Source organism: Ambystoma mexicanum, chromosome 10, assembly GCF_040938575.1.
Source record: "Ambystoma mexicanum isolate Mex_15411 chromosome 10, UKY_AmexF1_1, whole genome shotgun sequence".
Classification (NCBI taxonomy): domain Eukaryota; kingdom Metazoa; phylum Chordata; class Amphibia; order Caudata; family Ambystomatidae; genus Ambystoma; species Ambystoma mexicanum.
In genome coordinates, this window is record NC_090932.1 from 269,180,893 (window position 1) to 269,200,111 (window position 19,219).

The following is a 19,219-nucleotide window of genomic DNA, read 5'->3' on the forward strand; positions in this document are numbered from 1 at the left end:
TCTCCAGGTGGATGTCAAGGTGGTTTGGGGGGACAGAGAAGGCGGTACTGGCCTAGGTTGGTCCTCTAGGCCCCCCACGCCCTGCTGCTCGTCAGTCTGCTAGTCGTCACCTTAATAATTGCCCTTGTCGGGATCCTCGCCGAAGGGCCTGTTCTCGATGCATCGTTCATCCTGGGATGTCTGGAGGTTGGTAAGCTCCTCGCCTGAGTAGATATCCGTGCCCTGGAGGGCTACCAAGGGGGATGGTTTTGGCGAAATGATAGGCATCTTCTCCGGTGTCTTTTCAATGGGCCTTCGGGTTCGTGCCCTGCAGATCCGCCATGGCGGCCTTCGCAAGGGACGACACCACTCCTCCAATGGAAGGCTCGGCCTTAGACAGATGTACCTGGGTCTTCACAGCTTGGTTGAGCCTGTGGCCTTAGGGGGAGGGTCTAAGCCCCGCCCCCCTTGGCCTTCTCCAGAGAGCCTTTCTGGGTCTTCTCCAAGAGTTTGCCCAGATGGTCCAATTTCCTCCTCTTCAAAGATCCTGAACGTTGACTCATGATAGACGCCGGAGACGCTGTACTCTCCCTGGCTGCCGAGGAGCCTGTTGCAACGGTGCTCCCTGTGACAGTGGACTTGCGGAGCTTACCCTTTTGTTGGACCCCCATGGGAGGGGAGCCCTCAAAGGTCTTAGAAGACTGCTCACCTTTCTTCTGGGCAGGGGAGGTATGCTGCCGGGACTCACCCAGAGCAGGGGCCTTGGCCTGCAGCCACTGCTTGAGCCACCTGCGCCTATCGTTCAGCATGCGAGGCACCATATCCTGACAAGACGCAGTCATCCTCCACGTGTGTCGGGTCTGAGTGCATGCAGTAAAGGCACAGTGAATGTCCGTCGTCTGAAAAGACATTCCATAAGCCGCAGATGGGGCAATTCTTGCAAAGGGGGACCGAGTCTTTCTCACCTAACATGCTGGTGTGGTCCGGTCCGCGGCGTAGACCTTGAAGAGGTTTCTGGAATCCTCCACGAAGTAACTCAACCAAATTCGCCCTTGAGGGGGTGAAGAACCCAAAAAACGGGTCCCCGTTAATCAGAAGGTGGATCGATGGCGCGCAAGGCTCGATTGACCAAAAAAATTGAGAAACTCTTAGAAAAAGCAGAAAACGCAGTAAAAGCTCAAGAGCTAAGCACAACTCCCAACACTTGAACGTGCGGTAAAAATCTGAAGATGGCTGCCACAGGAGGGGCAGTCATTGGCTGGGGGGCAGTATGACCCAGAGACCAATGATTGGATGTTAGGAGACAGACAGTTCAGAAATGAAAAAAACTGATTATCTTTAACTAGGATTCCCAGCCTGACGAAGGGAAATGATGAGCATGCGAATCCATGCCAGACACCATGCAGGAGAATTGTGTGATCTCTTGTTTTATTCTAATAACCCTTTTGGCACCCAACTCAGTATTGCTCTAAATGTACCTGTGATAGATTAATGTCCACAGTGTCCCAACTCTTGAAGTCACCTGAGTGTGTGAAGTGTGTGTGCAATCCCAAATGGGTATTTGCTGTTTCAGAGACACTAAGTGTATTTTGGAGTGTATTTGTGTCTTACTATTATATTGCCCCTACTGAAGAAGGCTTATTCAAACGGACTTAAATAAATGAATAATTATTGAATCAAGAAGGCTTGAGTGTAAGTGTTTACCTGGACACTTGTCACTGTGAATCTCTGTGTAACCACCCTACTGCTCACATTGACCCCTCTTGAGATAAGCCTGGCTGCTCAGCCACACTACCAACCTGTGTAGTACAGACTTATACCAAAGGTTGGGTTCCTAGTGCCAGGAGTTCAAGGTTGTTGTAGTGCACCCAAAGGGTACTGCACTAAATCTTGCCTAACAGTACTAGTGATATAAAAATGCAATTACTGTCCTAGTTAATGAAGTCACCTCAGGATGTAGGACGCGTGTAAGCAGCATCTCTTACGAGTATTTACTAGCTTTGTATTGATTCTGTGAAAGTATTTCAAGTATTTGATTGTTGCATACATTGCCCTTTCTAAAGAATGCTTATTTAAAACCGACCTTCAAATAAATCATTATTTTAACTATAAACTTTGAGTTTAAGTATTATTTGGATACTTGTATTGGTGGATTTCATTGCTACAGCTCTACAGCTCGCATTTACCCCTCTTGCAATACGCCTGGCTGCTCAGGCACACTACCAACTTGTGTAGTACAGACATACCAATAGGTGGGTTACCTAATACCAAGGGGACAAGTGTGTATCCTCCCACTGGGTTAATGTAACGCTCACCTGATTCCCACGGAGGCGCGGGTCTTGGCAGGAAGCTGTCTGACTCGAAAAGTGATGTGCAGGACTCTATTGGCTTCTGGGGTTGAACCTCTTCGCACTGTGTGTCGGACTCGAAGAGTGAGGTTTCTGCAGGTGAAAGAATATGGGGGTTAATGGTCTGGGTTGTTGAATGTCCCTCTCTCTCTTCCCAGCTTTTTCGTAGAGCCCCCAGGTCAACGTGCTCACCTTATATAGGTGAATGCTGGGCTCTCCATCTGCGTCTGGTTCAGGGTGCCGTTGCCAGTTCCTTCACTGGTGAAACACAGGCCTCTTGAATTCAGAGGATGGTTACCGTCGTTATCTGCACGAGCGGTGAGTTTCTGGACACCTTTTGTCTTTATAGTCTTTACATGCGTGGCACGTTTATATGCAGACTCTGTATAATGCCTTTCCCTTATGTATTGCAGGGCTCTTGAGATGAAAGATGAATTGAAGCGCCTGGAAGTTCGTAAGTATGGCAAGCGCTCTAACTGTCTTTCCTTGCAGCTTAGTTCGTGTTAAAGACGCTGGAGTATTCGCAGGCGTTTTATTGCGACGAGCGTGATGGACGTAAGTAAATACCTGCTTAATGTCTTTTCTTTTGCCTTTCAGATGTTGGGTTGCAGGGCCGGAGTCCGCGGAATGCCAGTAAATTGTTAAAGATACTTTGCCTTCACAGGCAGCGATGCTGAACGAAGAAATCCGGAATTCACAGCGTGCCGGTAAGTATGGCAATGCTTTTGTTCTTGCAGGTGGAGATGCGGCGTGAAGAAACGGCCGCAGCCGATGGATCAGGTAAGTAAGCACTGCGTGTAAAGTTCGCCTTGCTAACCTGTTTCTGTTCTTTGCAGGTGCTGATGATGTCTGGATACCGAAATGGTAAGTAGGATTCTTGCAGGTCCAGGATCGGAAGAAGGGCCGGAGCAGTCTCGGTGAGCGTTCTGCTGCAGATGCAGAATAACGCGAAGCACGCTTCATCTATCGGGTGTGGTTTAAATAGCCTTGGAGTGATGAGGCGTCTTCTTCCACGGCCCGCCTAGGTAAGAAAATAGTTCGTTTCCAGAAGAGTTCCAGTGCTGTATCCAGGGAGTGGAGCTGCCCCACCCAGGTAAGAAAGTAGTTCCTGTTCTCAGATGGCTTCTAAGTGGCTGGTAAGTAAGCAGCATGGTCTGCTGCAGGTAAGTCCACCCAAGCATCTTCACACCTATTATGAGCCGGCTCTTCCAGTGCCGGGACCAATGGTTTTGATGAGCCTGGTGCCACCGGCGCCAGGACAAGGTCCAAAAGGTCCCAGTGGGGACCGGCTGGTGCTTAGGATTAGGGTTAGGGGCCTGCTTACAAGGACGTTGGGCTGGTCCTGGCTCCTTGGAAGCAGTGATCATGACAGTTAATACATCAATTCTTGCATAACAAGCCTCAGTCGTGGAGACAAGAGGGAGGACGTCTGGAGGACTCCTGCGGCAGCAATTTGGAGGTCGTCGGCAGCTGCGGGCTCTTTTCGGATTAGCAGCACTTCACGGTTTCAGCATGCGGTAAACAGCACCTCCACGGAGCTAGGATACCAGTTGGGCTTCCTTCACTCCTTGAGTTCTGCACTCTGGTGAGGGGACCCGAGCTCTGGTCATCCTGCTGCTTGAGGGTCCTTGGGGGAATCCTGGAGCTTATGGCAGATTTGAGACGTTTGCAGCGACTACGGATTTCTCAATCCCTGGCACTCGGTACCTGCAGCAGCAATGAAGTACAGCCAGTTGGGGAAGATGGGCCAGTGCAGTTCGTCTCGGGGTTAGTTGGTCTAAATAAACCAAGGGAAGAAGTCATCCCTTCCGACGTGTTAAGCAAGCTTGTATACAGTACCATGTGGGAGACTGCACTAGCCTTGTCCTCTTGGCAATATTGAACTCAACCTTTGGTATAAGCATTTACAACACAAGTTGGCAGAGTGACTGAGCAGTCACGCTTATCTCAAGAGGGGTCAATGTGAGCTGTAGGGTTGTAACAGATCTACAGTAACAAGTATCCAAATACACTCTTAAACTCAAGGTATCTTCATTAAACTATTTATTAATTTAACAGTCAGTTGAATAAGCCTTCTGTAGAAGGGAGCAAATTATGTAACAAAAATAAACTTGCAGTTTCAATACATCAGATACCCATTTGGAATGGCACACAGACACTTCCTACACCCTGATGTGACTTAGGACACTCTGGACATTTACATACAACTGGTACATTTAGAGCAATACTGAGTTTGGTGTCAAAAAGGAAAAGGTTAGGGAATAAAACAAGGGTTAAATTTTCTTAAGCAGCCAAGTAATTTTGAACCCCCCCAATGCAAAGTAAATTAACACTTTCCCAGCTACACAAGTTCTAGAATGTGACTTTTGTTGAGGGATAGTTAAAGCACAAAGTCAGAGGATAGAAGAGTCTTTCAGGGAGCCAGGACAGCCAATGTCAATTGAACAACGTCTAGGCAGAGCTGAAGCACTTCTTGAAGGTAAATAAAAAAAGTCTTGTACAATGTTTTAGAAGTCTTCGTAGCAAAATGAAATCACTGTTGGGCCACACACTGGGAGGCTTGTGAAAGGTAGAGCTGCAAGCAACTCTACAAAAGCCAGTAAATGCAAGCCTCAACTGAGGACAGGCAAACTACACAGCAAGAGGTAAGTGCCCCTTAAGTTTACAGTACCTTAGGTCTGAAGAAATTGTTCAGCTGGCTTCTTTTGCAGTTGTATGGCAGATCCAGTTGTTCCTGGGCCTCAGTCGTGGGGACAAGAGGGAGGAAGTCTGGGGACTCCTGCACTATCGTTTGAAGGTTGGCGGCAGCAATTGGCAAACTTCAGATCATCAGCACTTTGCGGTTTCAGCTTCTCGCGAATAGCACCACTGCGGTTCTCGGATACCTTATAGGCTTTCCTCACATCTGGGGTCCAGCACTCTGTTGAGGTGGCTCAGGCTCAGTCAGTCATGCTTCTTCCCGAAGCTGGGGTAAGACTTAAAAACGATGCACTCGATCCAGGTGTTCCTCTGGCAATCGGTTCCTGCAGTAGCAATGGAAGTACAGCCATCTCCGACAGGATGTCCAGAATAGTTCGCTTTGGGGTTGAATGGTCCCACCAACCCAAGGGGAGAAGTCATCCTTGCAGGGCTTCTCTAGTCGAGGTCGAATTTGGAGCTTCAGCACTGCAGCAGGGCTTCACTGGGCAAACCAATGGTCTAGGAGTTGCAGCAGGCGTCTCTTCCAAGCTCTTGTTCGGATTCCTTCGTTCAGTGGTTGCCTCTGCCTTTATGCCTTTTAAAGCCTCGCCTTTCATGCAGGTTTCTAACCTTCATTTGCACGCACCCTAGCTATCAATCAGACAGCAGGGTGGCTGTCTTCCAAGGACAGCCAGCCAATCACCTTTGGGTGCATTCCTGTACCCATGAAACCAAGCACAGGGAGATTCAGGAATGCTAGGGAGAATTCTCAGAAATGTGCCAATTCCCTCTACCTTAGAGACCCCCCCCCCCCCAGCAACTTTGCTGGATTTCGAGGACTTCATTTTTTTTTTTTACCTGGAGAGAGTGAGACCCTTTTCCCCACTCTCTCATGTATTTTAATGTGATTTTTGTACACTGTTTCTTTTGGTTGTGAAGTCTGACAAACTCCATAGGTATCATCTTTTACATTGTGTCACACAGCACCTTTAGTGCAGTGACACAGGGAAGTCCTAGATTTCCCAAGGTTTAAATATCTTCTCTGGGATAAACTACTGTTTCCCAGAGCAGTAAAGTGAAATTGACTTTACTTACATTTGTAACTTTCTAGACCCAGCACACACTATCTTACAATAGGGTGCTGGAGGGGTTACCTAGTATCCCCTATGTCTAGCTTCTCATGTAAAATGTTTGTGTTGCCCTTTCCTCACTGAATGGCTGGTGGCAGTGGTTTCGTTTTTACTACCATGGTGTGCTTTTACCAAGGGCTGCGTTCGCAGCTGCAGTAAAGCACACAAGGGTGCCATTTTTGTCAAAATGGCCCTGTCTTTTTTCTCCATTTCTTTGTGGAAAGGTCCTTCTTGAGATTTACTCTGCGCACCAAACCAGGTTTGGTCCCTTTGTTCATTTGGCCTTTTGGCAGGATTCACGAGTGAAGCCCGCCCCTCGCTCCACGGTGTCTGGGGTAGGCAGGAAGTGAGGGAGGTGACCGAAACTCCCCGTGTTTAGTCTCCTAGGAGACCCAAATGCACTCCGATGATTGGCTGGCTGACTGTCCGGCAAGGACAGCCACCCTGCTGGGTGAGTGACAGGTAGGCTGGAATGAAAAGGGAGAATACTGTATAAAAGGCGAGTCTTTTGGCTTGGAAGGCAGAGTCAACGACTGGACGAGGGAACCAAAGAAGAACTTGAAGAAGATGCCTGCTGCAACTCCTGGACCGTTGGTTTGCCCGGTGAAGCCATGCTGCAGTGCCGCAACGCCAAGTTCGTATCGACAGAGAAGACTTCTCCCCTAGAGTTGGGGGGGACCAATCAACTCCAATCCAAAGTACACAGTGTTGCTGCTGGAAACCGTAGAGCCAGGGAGAGGAACAGAGTACGGGACCTCAGAAGCAAGTAAAGTCTATCTCGACAGCCAGGAACCGCAGTGTTGCTAGTTGCAGTAGACGCGATGAGCTGAAACACTGAACAGCCACAGAAAGATGTTTGCCGGTTGTGAGTTTTGACCAACCCAGTGCAGGAGTCCCCTTACGTCCTCCCCGCTTGTCCCCACGACTGAGGCCCAGGAACAAGGAGATCTCCAGAGCTGCACAGGAACAGGAGTCATCTGCTGCATCTTTTCTTCACTTTAAAAGGTACTGTACGAAGTCTAAGAGAACTTACCTCTTGCTGCGAGTTGCTTGCATCTTCTACTATTCTTAAGTCTAACAGCTGTGTCCCTACATCTTGTTCTTCAAAAACTTCTGAAACATGGTGCAAAGACTTTTCTACTTAACTCCAATGAAGTGCTTCAGCCTATCTAGACTTGTGCCTATTGGCTTTGGCTTAGCTTGTTTTAACTGAATGACTCTTGTTGGGGGATCTGAAAGTATCTGAATGCTTAAAAAATATTTGTGGTAACTTGTTTGCTCTAATAATCTTTTCCTTTTTACTTGCTCTTAACTAATTATGAATGCCAACAGTAATACATTAATGTCAACAGCACACTAGGAATTGAAGTCACCTGTGGGTGTAGGTCTCTGCTGTATGCCATCCCAAACGGGTATCTACTGATTCTGAACTAAGAGATTGGGTAATATTGAAGTATGTGTGTGTGGTGTTTTACAGTTCTCCCTTCTAAAGAAAGCTTACATTAACTGACTGGTAAATTAACAATTATTTATCAAGAAACCCTGTGTGTTTGCTTGAATACTTGTAATTGTGAACCTCTGTGCAACTCCCCTACAGCTCACATCGACTCCTCTTGAGATAAACTTGGCTACTCCTCCACACTACCAACCCGTGTACTACTGACTTATACCAAAGGTTGGGTTACTACTGCAGTTAAGGAGAATTCTCATAACTGTGCCAATTCCCTCCACCTTAGAGACCCCAAGCAACTTTGCTGGATTTGAGGACTTGAATTTTTTACCTGGAAAAAGTGAGAGCCTTTTTTTCCACTCATATATTTTGATGCGTGTTTTACTCCTGTGTTCTTTGATAATTTAGTTTTAGATAACTCCATAGGCATCTTTTCATGTGTGCAGTGCAGTAACACAGGGAAGCTTTTTTTAGCGGTCCCAAGGTTTAAATATCTTCTCTGGGATAAACTACTGTTTCCCAGAGAATGTAATGTTAAATTGACTTTACTAGTCTTTTGGAATTTCTACACCCAGCACACATTATCTTCCTATCAAGTGCTGGAGGGGTTACCTAGTATCCCCCGTGTCTAGAAACTCATGTAGCAGTCAAATGCTACCCTTTCATATCAAAACAGTTAGTGGAGGTGGTTTTACAATGAACTACCATGATTTTTCCCAATTGCGAACACTGGTAGCTAAAAATCGAGGGAGCCATGTTTTTCAAGATGGCGCCTTAAGCCCCTTTGTTTAAACAGGTCCCTGTCTTTTTTCGCCGTTTCTTTTGGAAAAGGTCCTTCTAGAGTTTGTCTCTGCATGCCAAACCAGGTTTGGTCCCTTTGTTCCTATGTCTTGGGTGGGCTTCAGGACGGAAGACCGCCTCTGGCGCTTGAGTGTCTAGGGTGGGCACGAAGTGAGGGAGGTGCCGGAAACTCCCGGTGCTTAGTCTCCTAGGAGACCCGAATGCACTCTGGCATGATTGGCTGGCTGACTGTCCAGCAAGGACAGCCACCCTGCTGGGTGAATGGCAGCTAGGCTAGAATGAATGGGAGAACTGTTTAAAAGGCCAGTCTCTTGGACTGAAAGGCAGAGTCGACCACTGGAACGAAAGAACTGAAGTCTAGCTGGAAGAGGACGGCTACTGCAACTACTGGACCATTGATTTGCCCGGTGGAGCCCTGCTGAAGGTCCGACCTGGATACCATTCTCGGAGCTGGTTAGGATTAACCAATGGGAAGGACACCAGCTTGTGTGCTTGAAGGAACAGTAACCGAAGAATTGCCGATTTGCCAGCTTTATGACCAGTCCCTGTGCAGTGCAGGAGTCCCCCGACGTCTTCCCTCTTGTCGCCACGACTGAGGCTCAGGAACAGCGATATCTGCAGGAACTGCCAGGAACAGAAGTCTTCAGTGCATCTTTTTCTTCAATATAAAAAGATACTGTGAAAACCTGACCGAGAGAACTTACCTCCCACTGCTACAGTGCGTACAAGTTTGGCAACTTGCAGGCCTAGTCAGCTTGTGACCCGACATACAAACCTTTCTTCCGTGAACTACTTCTAAGAACTGTGGCAAAGACTTTTCCGTTTTAAATACCAGAACCGTTTTTTATTATAAAAGACATTAGTCCATTGACTTTGGCCTACCTATTACATTGAATCAACTCCTGTGGTGAACACAACGTATTTGCACTGTTTTAGAGTATTTGTAATATTCGTTTTATTAACTTATGCCTTTTTGCTCCTACTTTAATGCTACTTTGCTCCTACTTCACGGGAGCTCAACTGCTTAGTATTCAGTATTGTAGTATAACTTGTGTGATATGTTTTACAAATAATTGTGTAGTAAATTAAGAAGTGTGTTTTACCAAGAAACCTTGAGTCCAAGTGTATCTGAATACTTGTCATTGTAGACCTTTGTGTAACACCCTTACAAGCTCACATTCCCTCTTTAGATAAGCCTGGCTGCTCAGCTCGCTACCAAAAACTGTGTGGTACAGACATACCAAAGGTTGGTTTTGCTTACACCTGTAGTCATAGTTGCGTGTAGTTGCCCCAGAGGGTACTGCATGCAAACTCTGCCTAACACGGGTGGCAAGCTGTGAGGATAAATTGTATAGTTGTTACATTTAGAGTTCTGCTTTACTTTTGTTCAGATAGTAACCTTCACAAGGCTAAGCACCACTAGAAAAGCAACGTTATCATACCTAATATGGATAACTACAAGCAGGAGGCCTTAATCATTTTAACAGTAGATCAACTGAAAGAAAAGTGTAAAGATAGGAACCTCCCTGTTAAAGCAAAGAAAAATTAATTGGTTGAAAGATTGTCGGAACATCAAAGACTGAGAAATTGGGTTGTAACCCCTAATGTCTCAGAAAATATGGATAATATTGATGAGCAAAATGATGATGTAGAGTCTAACTGTAATGTTATTGAGGAGCCAGAGGAGTCTCAGGATGTGAGTGCCACTGCCCCTCTACCTGCTCTTGGGCCTCAACCTTTAGCCACAGGGACGCTACCAGGTCCAGTACTGAGTGCAGAATTTGTCTCGCGTGAAAGTATGAGACTTGAGTTAGAGTTCAAAAGGATCCAAATTCAAAATGAAAGTAAACATCAGGAAATCAAACTCAAGAGAAATGGAAAGGCACCATGCTCTTGAAATGAAGAAATTGTCTCTTGAAAATGGTTCTCTCCCAGAGTCTTCTAGGTCTTCCAGTCCTAGGAGACCTTGTATGCCTAAGGAAGCTATGAGTATGTATGAGGTGAAACTTGATATTTTGGATTGGTTGGCTGCCTTTGACTATAACTATGGGATTCAGGGTTTCACAGGGAATCAGTGGATTCCTTGGCTTTTATCTAGGCTCCTCCAGGTTGCAACTGATGCTGTAATGGAGGTGGGGGAACTTGAAGATTGGAGTATGAAAATGTGAAGCTAGCTTTGATAGCTGGATTTCGGAAAACTCCTTCACAGTAGCTTAAGCGGTTAGAGCTCTCAAAAAGCATGATGGTGCCCTTTGGGCTACCTGGGTGTGTGAATGTTTGAAGAACTTAGATGGTTGGGTAAAGGGTTACAGAGGTAAAACTTTTGAAGGGATAAGAAATCTATTTTTGATGTCTGCTCTCCTGAACAGAGACTGCACTTGGCTGACTCTGGAAATTGATCCAACGAAGTTAGCAAAGGCTGCCGACTTGTGTATTACCAACAGGGCTACTCAAGGATTCTGGGGCTACTCAGAAGGATGATGGGAAGCAGCAAAAGAAAGATGGCAAAGAGAATTCTAATACCTCCAAACCAAAAGAGGACCCGAAACAGAAAAAGGGTATGCCACAAGGGAAACCAAATCAGGATAGTGAAACCTCTGGTGCCAAACCAGAGGGAGGTCAGCAGAAACCCCCATTTGTCAAAACATTTGGAAAATGTTTTGCTTCTGGGTCTACTGACCATGTGAAAGGGGATCCCAGATGCAAGGGTAAACGTTCAGGGGTCCACACTGCCTCCTTGGTCTTTTCCCCAAGGGAGACGTATAAATGGCAAGTGGAAGCTTTCAACTGCTGGCTGAAGACCCCATTGGAGGCTCTGCCAGTGTTTTAGTGTCCCTGTGTCTGTGGTGGGAACAGCAGAATTTATATGTCTATAATTCAATTCCAGATAACACAAAAGAATATTATAAAGAGTGTTCTTGTAAATGGTCAGGAGACCCCTGCCATTAGAGACACTGGAGCCAGCATTACAGTGGTGGATGAATCTTTTTTTAAACCTAAGGATGTAGCTAAGGCACCCAAATGCCTCACTAAGCTTGTGGGAGGCCATGTTCAAATACTTCCAAGATTACCAGCTCTCATCCAGTGCAACAACATAACTGTCAAATTACCTGTTAATGTGCAGAGTGAGGTGCCTGTGAGAGTCATGTTGGGGAAGGACTTAAAAACTCTTGGAGTTTTATCAGGCAACCCCCAGGTCTCACAGCAAAAGGAAATATGAACAAACAAGGAAGGCCAGGGAGAGTACCTTAACTGAGAGAGTACCTTAACTGACTCTCCAGAGGATGTTACAGAAGAATGTATAACACCCAGCCCACAGGAACTACTAAGTGCTATTTCTAGGAAGAAAGAGACAAATGGGAAAATCAAAGACTCAAAGAAAAAGCAAGAGAGCACTACTGTGTTTCCAGCGAGCACATCTCCGAGAGGACTGTCCAAAGTCACACCTATGACTGCTCCACCAGCTGAGGCTGAGTGTGAGGAACAACCAGGAAAGGTTGAATCAGCTGCTGAAGATTCAGAGCTGGAAGAAGACCTTCCCCCTGTTGGAGATATGGATCCTAAAGACCATCCTGAGCTGCAGTCTTTACTGGTAGGTGACCCCTGTAGGGCAGAGGTCAAAGAGAGTGCCCTACTCTTGAAGGACTTCGCCAACAGGCAGCTTCCCAGCTGTACGGGCAAGAGCCAAGGAAGCACAGGTTGTAGGTTGTACTGGGAAGATGACCTCTTCTACAATGAACCAACTGAGCCTATCCCAGGGACTACAGAAGACGTGTAGTGCTTTTAGAGATCAGACAACAGTTCCTACAGTTAGTCCATGAGATTTCTTTGGCTGGTCACTTGAGTTTCAAGAAGACCAAGGACAGGCTTTCTCCATTTCTCTACTGGCCTAAGTTGGGATCTGATGTAGATAAATTCTGTAGGAACGGTCGCACTTGTCAGACATCTGGCAAGAGTGGAGCCAAGAATGTGGCACTTTTGGTGCCTCTCCCAGTAGTGGGAGTCCCTTTTGAGAGGGTAGGAATCGACATTGTTGGTCCCTTAGACCCCACCCCCCCCACAACCTCTTAAGGCAATGGATTTATATTGGTTGTAGCAGACCATGCTACTAGGTATCGAGGACTGTTACAGCTCAGGGTGTTGCTAAGGCCCTACTTGGTATTTTTACCAGGGTAGGTTTTCCTAAGGAAGTCATCTCTGACAGGGGATCACAATTTATGTCCCACTACATGCAGGCCATGTGGAAGAACTGTGGAGTGACTTACAAGTTCTCAACTGCCTACCATCCCCACATGTATGGGTTGGTAGAGGAACCCCCTAGAAGAAAGTGGGACCTTCTACTGCCATGCATTCTATTTGCTTATAGGGAAGTCCCGCAGGAGGGAGTTTGATTTAGTCCCTTTGAGCTTCTCTATTGTCATCCAGTTAAAGGTCCATTGGCCTTAATTAAGGAGGGGTTGGAGAGCTCGCCTTCCCCCAAGCCAGTGAGAGTCACCGACTATGTGCTTGGTCTCCAGAGGAGAATGACACGATGAAAGAACCATCGGAAAGCATCTGATAACTTGAAAGCAGGTCAGGCTCTGGTGAAGCATTGGCATGACCAGAAGGCCAACATGGTTGAGTTTCCTCAAGACCAGGAAGTTCTAGTTTTGGTACCTACAAGGCAGAGGGCCTTGCAGGACAAATGGATTGGACCCTTCAAGGTTGTGGAAAAACTTGGAGGTGTCAATCATCTGGTGAACTTGGGCACTCCTAAGGAGGCCCCCAGGGTCTTTCACACCAACCGTCTAAAAGCCTATGTCTAAAGACCAGTAGTGGGAGCTTTGCTTCCAGCTTCAGCTCAGGAGGAGGAGAGTGAACCTCTACCTGATCTCCTCCGGAGACAACCTTTAGATGAGAAGATAGGAGTTAATATCTCTTCTAATCTGACACGGGAACGGGAGGAGTGCAAGTTTGTTAAATCAGTTTGCCTCCATGTTTTCACTATCACCATGCTTGACCCCTTGGGGCCAGCATGAATTTCTCACTGGTGACTGTTTACCTGAAAAGCAGAGGTTACAGGATGTCAGATCATGTTAGAACCCACATAAAGGAAGGGGTCAACAAGCTGCTTGATCTCGGGTTAATAGAGCCATCTACAAGTCCATGGTCTAGTCCAGTTGTACTAGTGCCAAATGCAGGACCCAAGGAGTTGAAATTCTGTGTGGACTATAGAGCTCTGAATGCAGTCACTTAGACAGATGCCCATCCTTTACCTAGGACAGATGAGCTGGTGAACAAACTTGGTTCAGCCAAGTACCTCAGTACATTTGACCTACCATCAGGCTATTGGCAAATAGCCCTGACAGACCATGCCAAGGAGAAAACTACATTTTCAACCCCAGCAGGCATCTACCAGTTTAAGGTAATGCCTTTTGGATTAAAGAATGCACCTGCTACATTCCAAAGGATGTTTAATAAAGTTCTGAATGTGATGGAGGACTTCTGCAAGGCATACTTGGATGACATTGCAGTGTTCAGCCCTACTTGGAAAGAACACATTGACCACTTAAGATATGTTTTGCAGGCTCTTGAGCAGGCCCATCTGACCATAAAGGCGAGTGAATTTCAAATTGGTCAGAGCAAAGTGGTCTACCTTGGACATGAGGAGGAGGTGAAATAAGGCCATTGCCTAGTAAAGTACAAGCTGTACAAGAATGGGCCACCCCTACTACTCAAACCCAAGTGAAAGCCTTCTTATGTCTCACTGGTTATTATGGGAACTTCATAGAGAACTATGGGTCCATAGCTTCTCCCTTGAATGTGGTCTCTTCACCCAAATTCCCCAAGGTGGTCAGGTGGAATGAGGAGTACACCAAGACATTTGAAGGACTTAAGAAAGACCTTTGTCAAGCTCCAGTCTTAAGAGCTCCTGACTACAGCCAAACCTTCATTGTGCAAACAGATGCTTCCAATACAGGTATAGGTGCAGTTCTAGGTCAGCTGGATGAGAAAGGTAGAGAACACCCAATCTGCTTCATCAGCATGAAGCTGAAGGAACCCGAGACAAGGTGGGCAACCATGGAACGTTAGTGTTTTGCCATTGTGTGGTCTCTGAAGAAGTCTAGACCATACTTTTATGGATCTACTTTTGTGATTCAGACAGACCACAATCCCCTTGAGATAGTTAATGTAGATGAAAGCAGAAACCCTACATTGTTATGATGGTCTAACAGCCTACAGGGGTTTGATTTTACCATTGAACACAGGCCAGGGTGTAATCACCAAAATGCTGATGTCTTCAGAATGTATGACCGACTGGAGTAAGGAGATTCATCCAGGGGTGGATTAAATCCTCCTGTCCCTTAGTCTGGGGGGTACAAGTGTTAGGGAGAATTCTCATAAATCTGCCAATTCCCTTCACCTTAGAGACCCCCAGCAACTTTGCTGGATGTTGACTTTTTTTACCTGGAGAGAGACAGAGAGAGAGAGCCGTTTGTCCCCCACTCTCTCAATTATTTTGATGTGCGTTTTACTCTTTTTTTGTTGGATTATGGAGTTTTGGACAACTCCATACGCATCTTTTCATGTGTCACACAGCACCCTCAGTGCAGTGACACAGGGAAGCCTTTTAGGCTCTCCCAAGGTTTAAACACCTTCTCTGGGATCAACTACTGTTTCCCACAGAATGTAAAGTTAAATTGACTTTAGTCTTTTTAAATTCCTAGACCCAGCACACGCTATCTTACAATAGAGTGCTGTAGGGGTTACCTAGTATCCCCACCATGTCTAGAAACTCATGTAGCAGTCAAATGCTACCCTTTCCCATGGAAATGGCTGGTCCCGGTGGTTTTACAACAAACTACCATGATTTTTCCAGACCACAAACACAGGCAGCTAAAAACTGCGGGAGCCATGTTTTTCAAGATGGTCCCTGAGCCCGCTTTGTTTGAACAGGTCCCCGCCTTCTTTTTTCGCCATTTCTTTTTAGAAAGGTCCTTCTAGAGTTTGTCTCTGCATGCCAAACTAGGTTTTCTCCCTTTGTTTCTATGCCTTTGGCGGGCTTCAGGACTGAAGACCGCCTCTGGCGCCCGGGTGTCTAGGGTGGGCAGGAAGTGAGGGAGGTGCCCGAAACTCCCTGTGCTTAGTCCAAGAGGAGACCCAAATTCATTCTGGCGTGATTGGCTGGCTGGCTGTCCGGCAAGAACAGCCACCCTGCTAGGTGAGTGGCAGCCAGGCTGGGATTAATGGGAGAAAACGGTTTAAAAGACAAGTCTTTTGACTTGGAAGGCAGAGTCGACCACTGGAACGAAAGAACCAAAGACGAGCTGGAAGAGGACGGTTGCTGCAACTCCTGGACTGTTGGTTTTCCCGGTGTAGCCCTGCTGCAAGTCCGAATCGCCAAGTTCATGTCAACAGAGAAGCCCTTCAAGGACAACTTCTTCCTTTGAGATGGTAGGACCAATCAACTCGTAAGCCACCTGGACACCATTCTTGGAGCTGGTTGTATTTTCCTCAGAGTGCTGCAGGAAACCGAATAACCAGGAAGGACGACACCAGCTTGTGTGCTCGAGGACAGCTACAGGAATCAAAGAAATGCCTGTTTGCCAGCTTTGTGCCCAGCCCCTGTGCAATGCAGGAGTCCCCCAACATCCTCCCTCTTGTCCCCACGACTGAGGCTCAGGAACGGCGAGATCTGCAGGAACTGCCAGAAACAGAAGTCAGGCAGCTGCATCGTTTTCTTCAATCTAAGGTACTGTGAAAACCAGACCGAGAGAACTTACATCTCACCGGGGTAGTTCGTGGAACTTTGGCAACTTGCAGGTCTAGTCAGCCTGTGACCCGACATATGAACCTTTCTTCCGTGAACTACTTCCAAGAACCGTGGTAAAGACTTTTCCGTTTAAATAGCAGAACCGTTTTTACATATACAAGACACTAGTCCATTGACATTGGCCTACCTATTGCATTGAATCAACTCTTATGGTGAACTCAAACTATTTGCACTGTTTAAGAGTAACTATTATTAGTTTTATTAACATATGCCTTTTTGCTCGTACTTCAAATACTCTGAATGGTGTCTGGTCAAAGTTTTAAAAAAAAAATGTAAACGATCCTTTTGTCATTCTACCCTTTTGAGCCAAACTTTGACCTATAACCACTCTGAAAGCCATTTTGCTCCTACTTCAAAGTAGTTTATATGCCTCAGAACCTGATAGTGTAAATTACTGTAGTATATTTGTGCGATATTGATTGCCTCCTTTTAGTGACTGTTTTCTATGTAATAAATTAATAAGTGTTTTACCAAGAAACCTTGAGTGCAAGCGTTTATTTGAATACTTGTAACTGTAGACCTCTGTGTAACCTCATTACAAGCTCACATTCCCTCTTGAGATCAGCCTGGCTGCTCAGCTCGCTACCAAAAACTGTGTGGTACAGACTTGTATAAAAGGTTGGTTTTGCTTACACCGGTAGTCCTAGTTGTGTGAAGTGGTCCCGAAGGGTACTGCATACAAACTTTGCCTAAAATGGTCTCACTCTCTCCAGGATAAAAATCAAAAGTCTGAAAGTCCAGCAAAAGAACACAGGGTCTCCAAGGTAGAAGGGAATTCGCACATTTCTGATAATTCTCTCCAACAGTGAATGACAGCTAGGCTGTGCATGAATGAGAGAAACCGTCATAAAAGGCAAGGCTTCTTGCACTGAAGAGTCGACCACTGGACGAAACATCTGACAAAGGAATCGTGAAGAGAAGCCTGCTGCATCCTCCTGGACCAATGAACTGCCCGTTGAAGTCCTGCTGCTGTGCTGTAACTGCTTTTCCGAATCAACTATAGAAGCTCCGGAAAGGAGTCCTTTGTAGATGGACTGTGCTGCAAATGGTAAAACCTTACGTGCAAACCGGGTGTCCTGTCCCATCGCTAGCGCTGCAGAAACCGGCAGTCATTTTCGGCAGCAGACACGAAACAAGAGTAAGTTTCGCAATATGGAAACCGTGAAATTGACACAAACAAAACTAGCAAATCTCGTTTTGTAAGAAGGCAGAGGCAAATACCGTATATATCCCACTATTGGATGATTATCGTGCGGACAGAAGAAACTATTTAAGGATTTCTGGTAATGAAGTTGCATGACATCAATTGTTAAAGCGAACCATTGTTCCACACACAGAATCACGTGGATTGATCTGGGCTGTATGAATGGAGCTCATAGTGGGAATTGAACCCTCGACTATGATTATTTGGCTATACAGAAGGTTCAAACGAGACTATCAGTTGTTTCAGAAGTTTGTCCTTATTGATTGGGGAAACATATACAAGTGCAGACAGGATTAAGCCACTAATTCCGTTCCCACACTGCTATCTCTCGATGGAGGAGGTGTGGTTCATCCTACAATGTGCAACAGGACATAATGAGATTCCCGTCTATGTCCTGAAGAAGGTTGATGTACATGGGGGACTGATTTAGGTCCAAAGATGAAAACCGAAACACGTGTCGACCCACTGCTGGAATAATTACAAGCAGATAAAACTACCAAAGACTGAACTGAGGGAATTCAAAATTGCCCACATTGAAAATTGTAGATTGTGACCGAATGTATTAGGTTATTTATATTGATGTCATTGCGTGGATGAGGAAGAATGTGAATAAATGGAAAGTAGGGATGATTGTTGAATGAACCTTACTGAGAATGTAATGCTTGTTTTATTGATTGAAAATATTTTATATTAAACTGTGATTTATGAGATTAAAAAGATTTATAAGTACTAAAAATCATTTGTCGATATTTATAAACAAGATAGCAGCTGAATGCAGTTCTGCAGATTTGGTGCCTTTTCAAGGAGCATAGAAGAGAGAAAATCGCATTTGAATTCTCATCGTTACAAAGGTCCAACACTCTGTGGGGACTTTTCAGACTCAATTTGTGTCTCTGGAGATCCACCAGGATGCCCACGAAGTTTCAGAGAGATTCGTAACACCGTGCACTACACAGTGGCTCGAGGTCCCAGGGTATTGCAGCAACGCATGGGATGGCTCAAAATGCAGGTCTTCCTGAGTCTAGTGGGTCTCACTAGGCTCTGGGTCGTCATCTTCAGAGTGCCCAGGTCGATTGGAAGGAAGGACTACAGCAGTATCCAGTTACAAAGCAGGCTCTCTGGTTGCTGGAAATCGATTCAGCCGTTTTTCCTTCATCCACTTCAGTTTCGGTTACAGTGGTCGACGACTCTTCAGCTTCTAGTTTCCCAGTATTTAACGGGTACTACAGCACAACCTCTGCATTCTCCACGCATTTTACAAGAAGGGGCGGACTGGTTGTTCTATCAGGACAGCCAGCCCCCCACTGGGATTTGTCCCCTTTCAAGCAAGATGGAAGACAAAGGGCTGTGGAGTTTGACTTCTCCCTCGCTTCCTGCCCTCACAGACAGACTGGAGCCTGGGCGAGGAGTCCAAGGGACTCCCGCCTAAGATAACAATCACACAAAGGAATGTCCCGCCCTGGATGTCAGGGGAAGGAACAAGAAAGGAAAAGAAGCACTAAAATGGCAAAAAAAGACGACCAGGGGCATTTTGTTAAAATGAGCACCCTTAGGTGCCTTTACTGCAGCTGAACACACAACCTGTGGTAAAGGTGCACCAAATTAATACAAGGTATCACTGCCACCAGCCATTGAAGGTAAGCATGTACCTGTAAGAGAACTGGTACAGTTTTAATGTGAAAGGGGATACACTGAATCTCCCTAGCACTCCACATAAAGGTGGGGGTGTACTGGTTTAACTTAAAATGTAAAAAGGGATCCAACAATCCTTTCTACCCTTGGGAACTGTAGTTCTCTCAAGGTTAGTAAAAGAAA

General features: G+C 46.1%; 1 protein-coding gene across 2 annotated transcripts in view; it reads right to left on the reverse strand.

Moving 5' to 3' along the window:
- Window positions 1–19,219, reverse strand: part of WDR33 (WD repeat domain 33) — a 935,332-nt gene that overhangs the window by 179,793 nt on the left and 736,320 nt on the right. The gene's annotated exons all lie outside the window — the stretch shown is intronic.